The sequence below is a fragment of the Cibotium barometz genome, chromosome 24, assembly GCF_041138505.1.
Source record: "Cibotium barometz isolate CiBa-2024 chromosome 24, ASM4113850v1, whole genome shotgun sequence".
In the NCBI taxonomy this organism is placed as follows: Eukaryota; Viridiplantae; Streptophyta; class Polypodiopsida; order Cyatheales; family Cibotiaceae; genus Cibotium; species Cibotium barometz.
This window is the reverse complement of record NC_141069.1, coordinates 41,948,962-41,960,696: the sequence shown is the minus strand read 5'-3', so window position 1 is coordinate 41,960,696 and position 11,735 is coordinate 41,948,962.

Sequence of the window (11,735 nt, the reverse complement as noted above, 5' to 3'; positions counted from 1 at the left end):
GAACACTCTACTGGGTGACTTCACGTCTCCCATGACATTGCTTGATTGGTCTATCACCCTAGACTACTGTCTTGCCATTCCATTGAGAGGGAAATCAGTGAGAAACACATAGTGATCCTATCGAGGAACAACACACATTTTGCTAGGGAAAACCTCCGCTGAGTAGCATTCTGCACCTTCTGGCAAAGAAAAGTGTGGGTCCACTTAAAACAAGTTTGCGGAGAAACCATAGCATGCAAGGAAATTTCCAAAAAAGTCAATGTGGAGAGCCTTTCACTGCACAACCCAACCAAATTCAAGCATGCTTTCCGCATCATGTTCATGAAACTAAGGATGGTGAAAAATAATTCCTTCCAAGAGACCCTTTAGGAAGCTCGCAGTTGGGAGTACCTCACACCATTACAATTAAGAAGTCCATGCAAAAACTTCTGTAACCCTGCACGAGCAAGAGGAAGTGTTAGAATTTAGGCACAATTTGGACCAAGAAAAGGAGTGCCAAGAACGAGAAGCCAAGCATAGTCCAAGTCCAAAAATCCCAAAAAGTGTGGAGCAACAAAACCAAGAAGAACAACCACAAGAGAGCCCCGAGAAAAGGTTCAAGAGGGAGCCATGGCATCAGTAAGCTAAAAATTTCTCGGTGTTCTCAGGAGACAAAGGGGAAGATGTAGATCTGCATGTAAGGAGGTTTGAGCAAAATACTGAAAAGTGACCAGACCTTGGGATGTGGAAGAGCCAAAGTTGAGTGAAATCCGTAGAGATGCTTTCATGAATACCTTTAAAGATAGAGCCATGGAGTGGGTGTCAAGATATCAAGGCAACCATTTCAAGACTTATGAAGAGGTCATGAATGCTTTTCTGGGAAGATTCTGCAAGATGTGGAAGCTTATGGAACAAAGCTGCTAAGCTTGAGACAGAGCAAATTGTTGTTGATTGGTTTGTTCAAGGGCTCAAGCTAGATATCCATGCATGAGTCAACACAAAGCAAGCAGAAACTCAAGAGGAATTTGAGGAACTGGTTGAGCTAGCCTAAATGGTAGAAAAAAGAAGTCGAGAAAGGAGACAAAAGAGGAAGCCTAGGAAGAGTGTCACCACTAAAGGAGGATGATTCAATCGACTCCTCGTAGGATACTCCAATGGTAGTAAAGAAAAAGAAAGACAAAAAGAAGAAAATTGGGAAGGCTCAAGCAAGCCCCGGAGAATTGATGTTACAGGTAAAGCAGCTGATGCAAGAAATGAAAAAGAGCAAAGGCTCAGATTTTCACAAAAATGTGTTTTGTTCCCAATGCAAGCAGGAAGTTCACCTCAAGGAGGAATGCAATGTGCCACCAACTTATACCATTTGATAATCATAGTACATGGAACTGCAGGTACAACATGAAAATAGAGCTCCCATGGTTACAACATGGAAGGAAAAGAAAGAAGACTCCCAGGAATGGGAAGGTATGGAAATAGAGGCCGTGGAAATTATCCAAGGAGGAGAGGCCAAGGTTGTAAGCAAAAGGAGCATTAGGAGAGCTTTGGACATCTTTTGGGCCTTGTAAGGATTCCTAATTTTTAGGGATTAAGGCTAATTTTATGCTTTCTTAAGGAGACAGGTCAATCAAGAGGGCTTTCTTAAGGAGACAGGTCAATCAAGAGGGCTACTTGGAGCTTATAATTTGAGCTTTCTAGCCCATAGTTCCCCTATAAAAATAGGGTCTAATGTTGTCATTATCTCTCTTCTTCTCTTTCTAGCAAGCTCATAACTAAGGGGGGCCCAAAATGGATAATTTTTTTTCCCATTTTGTAAGTTTTATACTTTGAAACTGACCCCAGACCCACATATACTTTGAAACTGACCCCAGACCCACATATATGTAAAACATTCAATTTTTAACCTTGATTTCCCCCTAAAACCCACTCTATCTCATCATTGAATGCCTCCACCTTTTTCTCCTTCATTTGATGCCTCCACTTCCTCACCAAATCAACCAAATCAGATATATCTTGTCACTTTCCACATCATCAATCTTGTAACTAAGGGGGTGGGGGGCAAAAATAGTGAAAAAAAATTTCTCTCATTTTTGAACTTTTTTTCTTTAAAAGTTATCCCAAACCCATATATATGTCAAAAAATCAATTTCAATCTCTTTTTCCTCGCAAAATTGAACCAACTATATCTCTTTCTACTCATCTCTCTACTGTGAGCTTGGCCTGCATAGCCTCACTCTATCCCTCTCTCTACAATCATCTCATCTACTCTCAACTCTCCCTTTCTCTCTCTACTGTGAGCTAATGGCCTACAAACACACACACACACACACACACACACACACACACACACATACTCTCTCTCTCCCTCCTGTGACTCCATCCCCCCTCTCTCTAATCTCAACTCCTTGGAAGGTTATGATGCACTCACTCCCTCTAATCTCAACTCCTCTCTCTCTCTCTCTCTCTCTCTCTCTCTCTCTCTCTCTCTCTCTCTCTCTCTCTCTCTCTCTCTCTCTCTACAATGATATTAGGGCCTCCCTCTTCTTTCCACTATCAACTCCTTCTAAGCATGGCATTACGTGAAATCACTAACACTAATGTGCCATTGAATCGATGCAAGGTGGATTTGCATTTGTGGGTGTTGGAAGAGTATGCTGGTATATGCACATATAATGTGCACATAACATACTTCCCCTCTCAAAACATTGCACTCTTGCAATGAAAAGAAGGAAATCTGCGCTAAACTTTCTCAACCGACTCCCAAGTCGAATCCTCTATTTCCCTATCTTTCCACAAAATTTTAACCTCAGGGAGGATTAGTCAACTTCTACGAAGTTTCCTTTCCTTGAATTCAAGTACCTTTTCAGGTCTGTGTGTGGAACATATAAGATAAATCTTTGACTTCAACGAGTTCTTGAGGAGTACCTGTGTTATCCTCACCTCCCAGCTTCTCTTTCAATCTACTGACATGAAAGACTGGATGAACTCTAACATGTGGAGGCAGTTTTAGTTCATACGCAACCGTGCCAATTCGACGTATAACTCAAAATGGACCACAATATCTAGGAGATAATTTCGAGCACTTTCTCGTTGATAAAGTCTGAGAGTCTTTAGGAACTTTTAAATAAACCAATGCTCCCGGTTCAAAAGACCGAGATGAGCGTCCTCTATCAGCATAAAACCATGCTCTATCCTGAGCACTCTTGATAGAATCGCGAGCTTCAATCAGCATTTCTTGCATATCACGCAAGAAATCCCTCGATGCATCAAGCTCAATGTCCTTAAGACCGACATCAATAGGTGCCCTGGGGGTTGATACCCAGGGCATAAGCATGAACGGACTAAAACCTGTAGCCGTATGTTTGAAACTGTTATAGGCAAATTCCATCAGTGGTGGAAGATACTTTTCCCAATTTGATGGTTTTCCAAAGATATTTGCATGAAGCATGTCCTCTACAACCTGATTCACCCGCTCTGTTCGCCTATCAAACTGTGGATGATCATAGGAACTCATACTTAAAGTTGTTTCCAATTTCTTGAAAACTTCCTGCCAAAAATTAACCGTGAACTTACAGTCCCGATTGCTCACAATATCAGAAGGTAGACCATATAGTCTAAACAGTTGCTCGACAAATTGGTACCCCAATTCGAAAGCTTTAACTATTGTTTTTATGGGTAAAAACCTAGCCATCTTTGTCAATCTATCCACGACTACCCAAATGGCATCGTGACCCCTGCTGGTATGTGGAAGTCCCATAATGAAATCCATGGAAATACTTTTCCACTTTCTAGACGGAATATCCAAAGGATGTAATAACCCAGCAGATTTAAGGCGTTCAGCCTTATTTATCTGACATTGATGACATCGGACCACATAACTTTGAATAAAATCTTTCATTTTTGGCCAATAAAATGTCCTTCTAACTAAAGCCAAGGTACGCTGTATGCCAGGATATCCTGCCGCCGCCGATGGTGCATCATGGCACTCAAATAGGATCCTTAACTTAATTTCGAGCACATCCGGCACACAAACCTTATCATTTCGAAATAAAAGACCATTCCAAAGAAAAAATTGGTTGGCTTTTCCTTTCACCAGGTTTTGATCTACTTCAGAGTTGGACCCTGATTTTGCCAAATTCTAATATTTTCCAAAGAAAATATCTGTGCTGCATTTTTCCCTGAGTGAATCATACAAGTTAAAAGTAATATTAGTGAAGCAAAGTTCATTAACTTCACCAATTTGACTCAATGCATCAGCAATGCGATTTAAGCTACCCTTCCTGTAATTAATCATAAAATCAAAATCCTGCATCAACTCAGCCCATCTCGCTTTTCTACCTTTTAAGTCCGGTTGATCACACAAATATACTGTAAAGATTGATGATCTATCAAGACCATAAACTGAGACCCGTAAAGATACTGTCTCCATGCCTTTAAAGCATAAATGAATGCATACAACTCTTTCTCATGGACTGGGTACCTAGTCTGTGCATCATTAAGTTTCTTACTCTCGAAGGCCACAGGCTTCTCATCCTGGAATAAAGCTGCGCCTATCGTCGCAAAATCACTAGCAATAGTCTCAACAATGTAAGGTATGCTAGGATCTCGCAAAGCTAACACAGGAGCATCTCGAACTTTATTTTTCGAAATTTCGAAAGCCTCCTGTAGCTTATCATTCCAACCAATTGGAGAATTGGACTTTTTATTTTTACCTTTAAGAAGATTGGTAAAAGGTACAGTTAACTTCGAATAATCCTTAATAGATTTTTGAAGAAATACCACAAAACCTAAGAAAGATCTTAGCTGTTTGACCGTACGCAAAATTGGCCATTCCAAAACCTTTTGGATCTGATCCAAATCTATACTCAAGCCATCCCAAGAGATCTTAGCTGTTTGACCGTACGCGAAATTGGCCATTCCAAAACCTTTTGGATCTGATCCAAATCTATACTCAAGCCATCCCTAGAGATCTTATGACCTAAATATAACAATTCCTTTTTAAAGAAATCACGCTTAGATAATTTACAATATAGTTTTTTCTTCATGAGCCTTCCTAGAACCTCTTCAAGATGACTCTCATGCTCATCGAAAGTTTTACTATATATAAAAATATCATCTAAGAAAACTACCACACATTTTCCTAACAGATCTCAAAATATATCATTCATCATCTATTGGAAAGTTGCTGGTGCATTAGTGAGACCAAAGGGTAACACTAAAAATTTATAATGGCCATATCTTGTCCTAAAAGCAATTTTAAGAACATCTTCCTTTGCTATATGGATTTGATGATAACCGGTTCGCAAGTCAAGCTTTGTAAAATACTTAGCTCCATGCAACCTATCAATAAGATCTGATCTAGGTAATGGGTATCTATTTTTAATTGTAACCTTGTTAGACGTTTATAATCAATACACATCCTCTAGGTACCTTGATCCTTTTTCTTAACTAGGAGAACTGGTGCACCCCAAGGAGACTTACTTGGTCTAATTTGACCCATCGTCAAATATTTAGCTAGTTGTTTGGCTACCTCATCCTCCTCAAATTGGCTAAGCCTATGTGGAGGAATGCTAACAGATTCTGCCCTTGGTACTAGCTCTATTTTATGGTCCACCTCTCGTTCAGGAGGTAATCCATGAGGCAATTCATCACGAAATACGCCTACCCATTATATATGCACTTACCAAGAAGGATGCAAAGTATGAATGGAGTCCAGAGTGTGAGAAGGCATTCCATTGGCTAACAAGCACGGTGTCATCTGCACACCAGTGATTATCAATCCAAAATGGAATCTAATGTTCTATGTTTATGTAGATGCTTCAAACAAAGCAGTGGTGGGCAGCACACTGATGTAGGAAAAGCAAAAAGATTATATGCAGCCCATCCATTATGCCAGCAAAGCCCTCACAAGGGCAGAAAGGAACTACAGCACAACAGAGCGTGAAGCCCTTTCAATGATCTATGATGTGAACAAGTTCCAGCACTACCTCTCGGGAAACAAATTTATTTTCCATGTGGACCCTCAAGCCCTCTACAAAGCTTTTATGGTGGGAAAAATGGCAAGATGCATGCCCCTACTTCAAGAATTTGAGTTCACCATCCACACTCGGAAAAGAAAATGCAGTTGTAGAATTTTTGTCCAAACTAGATTTCGGAGAACCTGCTTTTGGAGGCTGTAGAAGATCAACTCCTAGATAGCTCTACAAAAGAGGCATAGACCAAATCCTATGTAGATGTGTCTCGGATCATGAGCAGCAAGACTGTTAAGCGAAGCACGCTGTGGTATCACCGGAGGACACATGAGCGGAGAAATAACAGCCCATAAAATTTTGTAAGCAAGCTTGTGGTGGCTAACTTTCATGAGGGATGCCAATAGTGAAGTAAAGAAGTGTAATGTCTGTCACCAAATGCGTCAACCTAGAGATTCTGATAGATTACCCATCTCACCTATACTACTGCTATCTCTATTCATGAAATGGGGATTGGATTTTGTTAGACCAATTAAGCCACCCACAAAATGCAACATATGTGCGTACATCATTGTGGATATTGACTATTTTACCAAGTGGCTGGAAGCTAAATCTATAAAGAGCAACTCCATAGAAGAGGTGGTTAAGTTCCTCTTCAAGGACATCATTGCTAGGCATGGGTTGCTGGTGGAAATAGTCAGTGACTAGGGTGCACATTTTATGAACAAAGTAATGAAAAGGTTGATGGAGAGATACCTATTAGCAGTCACAAGAAGTCCTCACCCTACTACCCACAGTGCAACGGCCAGGCAGAATCGACCAATAAGGTTCTCACCAAAGTTCTAAATAAAATCATAACTGCTAACAAAAATGATTGGGAACAAAAGCTAAATGCTGCCCTATGGGCATTCCATACATCCTACGAAGTCTCAACTCAGAAAACACCATTCAAGTTGTTTTATGGGTTGGTAGCAGCTATGTTGTTAGCTGTAGGCTAAGGGTGGGTGCAGACTAATGATCGCAACAATAGCCAGATAGTCGCCTTGTCACAACTAGAAGTCAGCACAGCGAGTGAGATAGCCGGATGGTAGCTAAAAGGTTATTATTACTCAGTGGCACCTTCTGCACGCCTCACCGATGCATCTTACCATCTAGAATCAATCTTAGTACTGATAGATGTAGCAAGAATGAGTCATGAGCCTTGGAGAGGATGGCTGCCATTTTTGTATCATTTCTCTTCTTATCACATATGTGTGTATATATATACATATATATATATATATATATATATTGGCAAGACTGTTGCTTTTTTGGGTTTTAGCTTCATTGTACATGAGTCATCCTATTATATTTTTGAGTCTTGATGTCTGTGTCTAGTTGTTAACTCCATTGAAACTAGCTTTGTAGTATTGTGTTCTTCTGCCCGTTAAGTGAATAGGCAGTCTGTCTTTGTTGCTTGATTTAATGTTGTGTTAGTCTGGTGAATGCTGCGCGCATAACTAGTGAACTTCAGTAGGTTTCCATGGAAATAAGCGATCGATTTCCTTGCTAACACTTTGGCAACCATGATGCTCATTTGCTACTTCCTGTTGCTATCATTTCGCCTGCTGACTGATTGTCGTTGTGTTTGAAGCTCTCCCCCTTGTTTTCAAACTCGTCCCCCATGTCAGCACACTAATGACGCTACTTGGAGTGTAACCAAGCTCGGCAAACCTTCTTTGCCAATCTTGATAACCACACTGCTAAATCAAAACTAGAAGAACCTACCTCCCATTCAAAAGAAGAAACACTCACCCCTCATCCCCAAGAATCTGACCGTGAACAATCCCCATCCCACTTAGAAGTAGAACCACCAACTTCCCCCACCCCAACCTCACCCCCACCCCCACAGCCTCAATCCTTCACTTACCAAAACACCATGCAATGACCAATTGTCATCGTAAAGTATCCCAAGTTCTCCGGCAAGTCCTCAGATGATGCCGATGCCCACATCTTACTGTTTGACACAGCTTGGCATGTCAATGTTCCTGGCCCAGTGGACCAGAATCTCAAGAAGGCTGCTTTCGTTCCCACACTTCACAAAAGTGCCGCTCTCTGGGTAGCTCAGTATGACTATGCCCATTTCCCCACCTATGATGCCATCTGGGATGCATTCCTTCAATGCTTTAGAGAGGACAAGACATATGTGCATGTCAGATAAGCTGTCCAGAATGACCCAGAAGAAAATGACAGTGGAAGATTATGCTGCAAAGTTTCACAAACTTCTATGTAGATTAGATGCAGCTAATCAGCCTCTGCAAAGAAACTCTAAATTCTTATTTCATAAAGGGCCTCAGCAAGTAAATCAAATGCTATGTAGCTAGAGTGGAACTATCTACCATTACCACTGGAACAACTGTTAGACTCAGCTCTCAGAGCAGAGCGGGTATTAGTAGGTCTGGTATTAGTAGGTCTGGTCAAAAGTAAGAAGAAATCTAAAAATACAAAGAAGTCCAAATAGTCCTTATCTGAGTAGAATGATTCCAATGATTCCACAGCCAGTGATGACAAATCGGAGGAGGAGGAGGAGGAGCAGAAGACCACATGTCCAAGAGCAAGAAGGCAGGGAAAACACCCAAAGAATTGGCTGCAACCATGGCTTAGTTTGGCCACTAAAGGTGCAAAGCCTAATCCTACTGTCCGGTTAGATATCTAGTGTATGAAGTGTTGTAATCCAGGATAGGGAGCCAAAGACTGCGGCTTAAATGACCTTTGGTGTGCCATTTGCCAAACTTCCACACATGCAACTGAAGCATGCCGCTGCAATGGCAACAGAGCACCTTTGCAACCAGTGATGCAACCCCAGGTAGTAGCTACAGTCCAGCCAATGGCCATACAAGACCAGTTTCATAGACCAACCAGCCCAGCCAATGGCCACACAAGACCAGTTTCACATACCACAGTTCCGCCAACACGAAAATGTTTTGCCCAGAGACGCGACTAGTTCCCCAAGGCCCATCTTTATATGCTTTATTGCCGTGGCTAAGGCCACTAGAAGTTGGAATGTGAACTATGGAAAAAGCATAAATAAGAATTAGAGGGAGCTCAGGCTTTCGTGTCTGGTCCACCTGCAGTCAACGCGGTGGAAATCCAAGCTCAGGATGAGCAAGCATAAAACCACCCAACCACAGAAGTAGCTGAATCATCAGCCATGGCAGTGACCAAATCCATGCAGTCCAAGACTCCAGAGGTGGCACAGAAACTGACCCCAAAAAATAAGGGGAAGCCAAAGGAGTCACTTGGCAAGAACAACACAAAGTCCGGATGAAAGTCTCTGCTTGGGTGGAGGAGCAGCACGCCAAAGAGGCACTGCAGAGAAAAGACCCGAAAAAACTCAAGCCAATATGTCAGCCGGAATCCTAAATCAATGTTTCAAAAATAATCCGAGAAGAAGAAGGCAAAATGCCCTTACCACAATAAAGATGCATCGACCAATGCCAGGTAGTACAGGGACCAATGCCAGGTAGTACAGAGACACCATGGTCGGAAGAAGGTGCGGAAACACAAGAGCAAGAAAACTACACAAGAAGGATCATAGAATCCACCCAGAAGCCGTATGATCTTTGGGAAGATCTGAAGTGGTGCCAATACATATGCCTGTGGAACAGTTACTCACACTTGTTCCAAGTTTTAGGGAACAGCTGATCGATAGCCTTAAACCTCAGAAAGAGGAGATGCCACCCCTGCAAACAACCACCACAAGGTTTAAATCTAGAGCAAGCAGGAACTACATCAAAACCCATTATATATGACGAAGCCATTCCAATGATTCAGGTCAAGTTGGCTGGAGTGGATATAGTAGAAGTTCTACTAAATGGCGATTCCGGAGTTAATATCCTATCATGCAACATGCTCGGGTTGAGCAGATGGGAACCCGCACACCAGGTCTCTGGATATAGTTTCTAGATAGCAGTAGTAGTGCTCTGGATGGAAGATATCAAAGGTGCCTATCCAATGTTGCTCGACAGACCCTGGCTCTGCCGCCAAGCATGGATTAAGAAGGATTGGGACACAGAAATAATCACTATCCGCCATTGGAAGAAGAAGATCAAGATCTCTGTCATGCCAGTAGGTTGAAAGTGGAAAAACTAGCTCATCCCAGAAATAGCCGAAGGGATCAACATGCTCGAAGGACTAGTCTTCGATGAGGAAGAAGAATATCTCTAGCAGAATGCTAATTTAATTAGTTTGTTTGAAGTAGATGTAGTCCGGATCATGGATAGATATCGACCCAGCACTCCACATGTAAGTGAGGACTTCAAAGAAAAATCCGCTCCAAGGATGGAAGAAGACAATTCAGAGAAACCAAAAGATTTCTATGATGCCCTAGCCAAGGAAGGCAGTACCCCTAGCCTGCAGCAAAAGTGATTCCAATAGAAAAAGCTTTTGATAGAGACCTCAAGTACTCCAAAAGAGTCAAAGAAGATGAATTGGCAAAAATGAACTTGGGCACTAGTGATGACCCCAAGATGGTCAGGGTTAGTGCAAAGCTGGACAATGAGTTCCGTGAAAAAATCGGGGAGTTGCTCACTTCCTTCAAAGATGTCTTTGCATGGAGCTACAGCGACATGAAAGGGATTGATCCCAGCTTCTATCAGTGTCGGATCAACCTTAAAGAAGATGCCATCCCTATCCGGCAACAAAGATACCGGATGAGCCCAAACTATGCCAAGAGGGTAAAAGAAGAAATAGATAAACTCCTTCAAGTTGGGTTCATATAGCAATCGATCGAGCCACGGCTATCACCGATCGTGATTGTCCCCAAGAAAAATCAAAAGTTAAGGGTCTGTGTAGATTACCGGAAGCTAAATGCTGCTACCATTTAAGATCCTTTTCCCTTGCCATTCACAGATTCTTTGCTTGATGGAGTGGCAGGCCACAAGATGTACTCATTCCTAGATGGGTTCAGTGGATACAACCAGGTTCAAATGGCCCCAGAAGGTTGGTAGAAGACTGCCTTCATCACATAATGGGGAGCCTTTGCATCAAATGTCATGACCTTTGGTCTGAAGAATGCTCCTTCTACATTTCAGCGCATGGTTCAAGAAATTTTCTCACCTCCTTTATGAGGATATTCATTACATTAGTGTTTTGGGCAAAATATATCAACATCTGATGCATCTACAACTCTGTCTGGCCAAATGCAAACTTTCCAGATTAAGCCTGAATCCAACAAAATGTGTTTTTGTTGTCCAGAGTGGAATGCTATTAGGCCACATCATTCTAAACAAGGAATAGTAGTCGACCTAGATAAGGTCGAGGTGATCCGCAAAGCCCGAACTCTAACAAATGACAAAGAGTTGAGAAGGTTTCTGGGACAAGTAAGATGGCATAGCAGAATGCTCAGATACCTCGCCCATGTAGCAGTCCCTTTGAATCAACAAATGGTCCATCTAAAAAAATCTCTCATAAAGCAGTCAAGGCAGGTTTCTTTTAATTGGACACCGGAATGCAACATTGCATTCTGGCACCTCAAGCTTATGCTATCCAGTGCACCCATTGTCCAAGCCCCAAACTAGGAACTACCATTTCATGTCTTCTTTGATGCCTCTGATGTAGCAATTGGCAGTACACTCATGCAAGAAGCATAGAAGAAATGGTTTTCGCCTATCTACTATGCCAGTCGTCGAAGGCTCTCCTAATGTTGAGCAGAACTATTCCACCACACATAGGGAAGCCTTGGGTACGATCTACTCAGTTACAAAAAGTTTAGGGACTAAATTTACCTTTCATGTCGATCACTCTGCCTTATTG